We start from the raw sequence: 7,772 nt of genomic DNA, 5'->3' as shown, positions 1-7,772 counted from the left end.
GAGGCCATCATCACCTTGATACCAAAACCAGACAAGGATGTCACAAAGAAAGAAAACTACAGGCCAATATCACTGATGAACATAGATGCAAAAATCCTCAACAAAATTCTGGCAAAGAGAATCCAACGGCACATTAAAAGGATAATACACCATGATCAAGTGGGGTTTATTCCAGGAATGCAAGGATTCTTCAATATACGCAAATCTATCAATGTGATAAACCATATTAACAAACTGAAGGAGAAAAACCATATGATCATCTCAATAGATGCAGAGAAAGCTTTTGACAAAATTCCACACCCATTTATGATAAAAACCCTGCAGAAAGTAGGCATAGAGGGAACTTTCCTCAACATAATAAAGACCATATATGACAAGCCCACAGCAAACATCATCCTCAATGGTGAAAAACTGAAAGCATTTCCACTAAGATCAGGAACAAGACAAGGTTGCCCACTGTCACCACTCTTATTCAACATAGTTTTGGAAGTTTTAGCCACAGCAATCAGAGAAGAAAAGGAAATAAAAGGAATCCAAATCGGAAAAGAAGAAGTAAAGCTGTCACTGTTTGCAGATGACATGATCCTATACATAGAGAATCCTAAAGATGCTACCAGAAAACTATTAGAGCTAATCAATGAATTTGGTAAAGTGGCAGGATACAAAATTAATGCACAGAAATCTCTGGCATTCCTATATACTAATGATGAAAAATCTGAAAGTGAAATCAAGAAAACACTCCCATTTACCATTGCAACAAAAAGAGTAAAATATCTAGGAATAAACCTACCTAAGGAGACAAAAGACCTGTATGCAGAAAATTATAAGACACTGATGAAAGAAATTAAAGATGATAGAAATAGATGGAGAGATATACCATGTTCTTGGATTGGAAGAATCAACATTGCGAAAGTGACTCTACTACCCAAAGCAATTATAGATTCAATGCAATCCCTATCAAACTACCACTGGCATTTTTCACAGAACTAGAACAAAAAACTTTGCAATTTGTATGGAAACACCAAAGACCCCAAATAGCCATAGCAATCTTGAGAAGGAAAAAAGGAGCTGGAGGAATCAGGCTCCCTGACTTCAGACTATACTACAAAGCTACAGTAATCAAGACAGTATGGTACTGGCACAAAAACAGAAAGATAGATCAATGGAAACGTTAGAAAGCCCAGAGAGAAACCCATGCACATATGGACACCTTATCTTTGATAAAGGTGGCAGGAATGTACAGTGGAGAAAGCACAGCCTCTTCAATAAGTGGTGCTGGAAAAACTGGACAGGTACATGTAAAATTATGAGATTAGTTCTCTCCCTAATACCATACACAAAAATAAGCTCAAAATGTATTAAAGACCTAAATGTAAGGCCAGAAACTGTCAAACTCTTAGAGGAAAACATAGGCAGAACACTCTATGCCATAAATCACAGCAAGATCCTTTGTGACCCACCTCCTAGAGAAATGGAAATAAAAACAAAAGTAAACAAATGGGACCTAATGAAACTTCAAAGCTTTTGCACAGCAAAGGAAACCGTAAACAAGACCAAAAGACAACCCTCAGAATGGGAGAAAATATTTGCAAATGAAGCAACCGACAAAGGATTAATCTCCAAAATTTACAAGCAGCTCATGCAGCTCAATAACAAAAAAACAAACAATCCAATCCAAAAATGGACAGAAGACCTAAATAGATATTTCTCCAAAGAAGATATACAGACTGCCAACAAACACATGAAAGAATGCTCAACATCATTAATCGTTAGAGAAATGCAAATCAAAACTACAATGATATATCATCTCACACCAGTTAGAATGGCCATCATCAAAAAATCTAGAAACAATAAATGCCGGAGAGGGTGTGGAGAAAAGGGAACACTCTTGCACTGTTGGTGGGAAGGTAAATTGGTTCAGCCACTATGGAGAACAGTATGGAGGTTCCTTAAAAAACTACAAATAGAACTACCATATGACCCAGCAATCCCACTACTGGGCATATACCCTGAGAAAACTATAATTCAAAAAGAGTCATGTACCAAAATGTTCATTGCAGTTCTATTTACAATAGCCCAGAGATGGAAACAACCTAAGTGCCCATTATCGGATGAATGGATAAAGAAGATGTGGCACATATATACAATGGAATATTACTCAGCCATAAAAAGAAACGAAATTGAGCTATTTGTAATGAGGTGGATAGACTTAGATTCTGTCATACAGAGTGAAGTAAGTCAGAAAGAAAAAGACAAATACCGTATGCTAACACATATATATGGAATTTAAGAAAAAAAAGTCATGAAGAACCCAGGGGTAAGGCAGGAATAAAGACGCAGACCTACTAGAGAATGGACTTGAGGTTATGGGGAGGGGGAAGGGTGAGCTGTAACAGGGCGAGAGAGAGTCATGGACATATACAAACTAACAAACGTAGTAAGGTAGATAGCTAGTGGGAAGCAGCCGCATGACACAGGGATATTGGCTCGGTGCTTTGTGACAGCCTGGAGGGGGTGGATAGGGAGGGTGGGAGGGAGGGAGATGCAAGAGGGAAGACATATGGGAACATATGTATATGTATAACTGATTCACTTTGTTATAAAGCAGAAACTAACACACCATTGTAAAGCAATTATACCCCAATAAAGATGTTAAAAAAATAAATTAAAAATAAATAAATAAATAAAATGCCATCAAGAATTATACCGCTTTGGCCAAGAATAGGTGAACCAAGGCAGCCTACCCTTTACTGCTTTTTTGGTATAAAGGGACCCTTCCTCATCCTTCTGTCACTTCCACAGACTTCACTGAATCCATCAAACCCAAAGCTAGGAAATCCCTCCTGCCCTTTCAAGAGGTGCCTGCAAGCACCAGTCTTTGAAAACATGGCCTGACGTCCCTCTCAGGACGCATTGGATTGCCAGGAACAACTGCAATGCTTTGGCAGTAGAGGCAGCAGGCATGTACAGAGATGTCATCCTAGAATGTTCTTCAGGTCCCCCTGGGTGAGGATTCTCCTCACAAGTGCTGGACAACTGTGTTTCATTTCTTATGTTCCTGGTCCTGACTGGAGTTTCCTATTTTTTTCCTTTGTCTTTTTTCTCAACATGTTGTTGTGCCTGAGTCTGTGGTGGTGGGTTTTAGGGGTCCGGGAAAACCATGGCATTTGTTCTCTACTTATTGCTTCTTATAAAGTACTTCCTAGATTATGCATTCTCACTATATCAGTTTATTAGATTTTTACCTGTATCTTTAATTTTTCACTTTCTCTGGCTCCTTCCCTAAAACATAGAAATGCTCCCAGATTGCCCCTATCTTAAATAATTCTTTCCTTGGCCAAGGTACTGCTATCCCTTGCTAGAGCCCATTTAGCTCTATTTCTTGAAAGAGTATTCTGCCTGGCTTTTGTCTCTTCCTCCCTTTCACTCACTCTTCAAAAGCCACAGTATTTTGGCTTTGGTTCCCACAAAACTACAAAACTTCTCACATTTGTTTTATCTAGTGCACCTAATTGCTTACTTAACAGTTTCCATTCTTTGTGACCTCCCTGTAGCATAAGGTAGGTTGTTTACTCCCTGTTTCACGAAATTCTGCTTTCTGGATGCCTGAGACACCATTGCTCCACAGTTCTCCTGTTTCTGACCACTGTCCACTCCTTCAGTTTCCTATTTTCTAGTGTGGTCTCTTTGATCTTATTCTCTTGTCACTCTAGTCTACATAGTCATCCTTCCTAGATAATCTCTTGCAAACTGGTGGCTTTAAACACCATCTCTGTGTGACTTCCAAATTAGTAACACTAGTTCTGACACATCTTCATGTCCTGAAGCATTTCTAGCAGACTCTGCATTCTTTCCTTGACTCCTTTCTCTCTTTACCCAAGTTAAACCTGAGACTACCGTTCCTCTCCCTGTTATAGATCTTAACTGGGAGGTTAGGTTATCTAATTATGGTTATCTAATGGCTTCATGTTGCCCAGAAGTGAAGCCCAGACTCCTCAGGCTGGAATTCAGGGCCCTTCATGAGTCAGTTCAAGTCCAGTCAGTATCTGGAGAGCACTTTCTCTTACCACAGCCCTAATGACCAGTTTGCTGGTAGTTATGCCAGCATTCTTGAGTGTATCTGCCTCTGCCTCTTCACCCATGACATTTTGGGGCACAGGTTATAGCTCAAGAAATATATACTAAATAAATGAATGGAGTATCTGCTCAGGTATCTGCTCAGCTATTGAACAGAATTCTTTTCACTCTTCTCAGCCTAGTTCTTGTTCTGTCACCTCCATGAAATCTTTCCTGATCCTTTCCCTGGAAACCATCACTATTCCTTTGAGCTCCTATGGCATTGTTTTATTATATTAGTCCTATGCCACTTTATACATTTTTGTAGTCTTTACAATGCCCATCATGGTACCTTATACCTAACAGGTGCTTATTAAATGAATGAAAGACTTAATTCAGTCTTTTAAAAACCATGTAACACAAAGCCCTTGGGATATGAATTTCATGGGATCCCTAAAAAGCTTAAAAATCCACTTAATAAATAATTTAATATTTAGTAAACTAAAATTAAAAAGTAGACCGAGTTCTACATTTTTTAACACCACAGAAATGTTCCTAGAAGCTACACAGAGCAGATTAGTATATGGATCTGACAAAGGAACAGCAGGGTATTAAAGTAAAAACAAATAAAGGTAAGAGATTGGGGTAGTTTTCCATATTTTAGTAGTTGGTAATTTTTAACATAATCTGCCATTTAAACAATGTCATAATTTCATTTCTAACTCAATAACAGTTTGCTCTAATCTTTTAGCCTAATGGAACCTTAATACATTTAAAGGTATTATGGCTAGATTAAGTATTAAAAATCGTATTTGTCTACTATATAATAAGCATGGTCATTAAAAGACGTAATCAACTTTAGACTCACTGATGTGATGTCAATGTGTATGTAATTATGGCTTATGCTGACCTTATTTACCTCTATCATATGAATCTGAGCTGTTGAATAGAGTTCTTTGCAAATTAACAGTGAGACACATTTCTAAAAGTCTTTAGGTTGACTGACTATATTTTCAACATACATGTAGTTGGTCTGCATATCAAGCGGTGACTTGGCATGAAGCCACAGGTGAGCTGTCATGCATGTATGCAGTGGGGAGGTGGTCCGATGTCCACAGTTGTAGACCTAGGGTGGGTACGGGACAATTTGAAGAGTGTACTATTGTGGAGGAACTGGGAAGATGTTTTTTAATTTTGGGCTTTAGCTAGATTTCTGATGGCTACTAACACAGAAAAACCTGCTAATGAGCAGGACACTTGTGTAATTTTTTTTGTACTTAAAGTAAAATGTAAAATGTCAGGCAGCTATCCATGACCTAATCTAGGGAAAGGGAACAGCTAATGATTAGTCTTCTGTTTACAATTAAGTCTGATTTATTTTCCTAATTTTGGTTGACTTGCTATTGGTCCTCTGGACTCCTAATAGGTCTTGTGGCTTCTAAATAGATTCTGCTTTGACTCCCAATTACCATGCAATTAAAGGACCTCCAAATGCTGCCCTTTAATTTTGTTTATGTTCATTTTCTCTAGGCTTTTTTTCTGTAATATACTTTTAGTTACCATGTCAGTTCTTTATAATCTTGTATTTGTATTTTAGTGATGCACCACCCTCATTTTCCAATATAGCCCTTCTTTATTAAAAACAAACAAACAAACAAAAAAACAACCTAAGAAAATCATCAAAATGGCTGCATAAACTTTGGTGGAAATAAGTGGTATAAGAATGGACTAAATCGGGAGGAGACTGGCTTAGCAATATGGGTTTGGTAACTAAATCCAGCCCTGGAATAAGCAGGTGACTACCTTGATCCCTTTGCACTTAGCCTCCTAGTTTTAATTGAAGAGGCAGACATTTTGTTTGTTTTCCAGAGGAAGGTCCTGTTTTGCACATTCTCCTGGAGTCTGTGCATGAACTTAATAGTCAGGTGGCTGAATAATGTATAGTCAACCCCTATCCTTTCACCATTCCCGGTATAGTCCTGAGGTTTTTACAAAAAGTCTCCCTTGCAGGGCCAGATTCTCTGAGCCTTCTTAGGTGATGGTTAGTTAAGCTGATAATGAGAGAAAATTAGGGGAGACTCCCCATGACAGACAGGTCACAAATATATATTCTAACAGTGACCTTTGAGGGGCCTACTCCAAACCCCCAAAGAATCACTCAAATAGTGACTAACTAAGACTTTTTCTGAAAGCAACCAAAAAAATGACTTTAATATTTGGGATTTCAGAAGGATAGAACACCTGGTATCTGGTGAGACCTCTCAAATCACACTTCGTCTCCTCTAGCTCGGTAACTTGGTGGCCCTTGACCCAAAGACCTTCAAAGGTCTGAAGGCTATAGTAAGAATCCAGGGTATGAGTCCTTAATGAAAATTAGTTCAGTACAGTAAGCAGTAATCACCATCAGGCTTTGAAGCAAGTGCTGAGTTACTTTTCCTTCTGCTTTCTCTTGATGATTCAGGAGGGTAGAGGGGAAAATTCATAGATATGGGTTACCCCAACCCATAAATAATTGAAAGAATATGGAATGCAAATTCAAATTCATTTTTTTCATAACAACCACATTTAACCAGCTCATTCAACTGTGTTTGCCAGTAAATGGAGTGGAATTGGAATTGACAGGAGGGGTTTCTCTTGACTGTGCTTGAATATGCCAGCTGAGATGCAGAAGTGCTTTCTGGTGCAAAAGAAAGAAATCAGGAAATGAAGGCAGTCATTCTGAGCTACGCTACTTCTTTCTTCCCTTCCTAATGAAGCACCTTATGAAATGTGAAGTGGTCCAGGAGCTGAGAAGAATGCCTTAGTGTAATAATGGAGAGAGAGAAGTATTTGTTATAAATATGGGTCTGGGCTTCTTTGTGAAGGTATAAAACATATTTTCAGCCTGGGGGTAAGGAAAGAGCAAGGCTCATGATCTGAGAACAAGGGAAATAGCCTGTAGGGAGGGCAGGCATCTTTCAATTACTAACATCTCCTGAGATTTAAGAAAAAGACGGTTCCAAATCAGGTAAAAGCAGATGCAAACATGACAGCATTTAAAAATATTAACTGATGTTTTTCTCTTTCTTTCTTCCCTGAGTTTATTCTCCCCTTTTCTTCTATTGCTCCACCTGATTAAGTAAGTCCGCTAGGGTCATTGCCACAAGGGAGGAATGTGACAGTGTGTCAAAGAGAAGGAGGAAGTAACTTTGGTTTCTAAAATCTAAGCCCTGGGAATAATCCAGAAGATTTGGGATATAGGTAGAATTTGGTAGAATAGGGTTTGAGGAGAGAGAGTTTTCTCTTTGATTAAATGAAGATTCCCTTGGGCCAGGGAGTGGAGGGGACTGCTTGGTGAAGGGAGGAGAGCAGAGATGTTGATGGGTGCTGGAAGGAGGGCTGTGTGCCCTGCGATTTGGACAGTTCCAGAGGGATGTTGTGAGACAGCCAGTCTTCAAAGACTGTGCACAGCTTTGCAGAAATTCCTGAGCCACAAAGTGGCACCCAAAGAACAAAGGGTTCCTGTGCCCCAGCAAGTGCCATGGAAGCTGGGGAGAGATCCATTGGGCCCAAGGGGGCACAAAGGAATAAAGAACAGACACATCATATCTTCCTATGGGGACTAAACATGCTAGCACTGTCCGAGGTCTCCTTAGAATTTAAACACAACACTGGGGAAAGAAGGTGGATTCTAAAATAAGTGAGACTGAATTTCTACCAGCCTGGAAGAATGTGGT

The sequence above is a fragment of the Stenella coeruleoalba genome, assembly GCF_951394435.1.
Source record: "Stenella coeruleoalba genome assembly, chromosome: Y".
Taxonomy (NCBI): domain Eukaryota; kingdom Metazoa; phylum Chordata; class Mammalia; order Artiodactyla; family Delphinidae; genus Stenella; species Stenella coeruleoalba.
The sequence above is the reverse complement of the archived record's forward strand: the minus strand, read 5'-3'. Positions refer to the sequence as shown.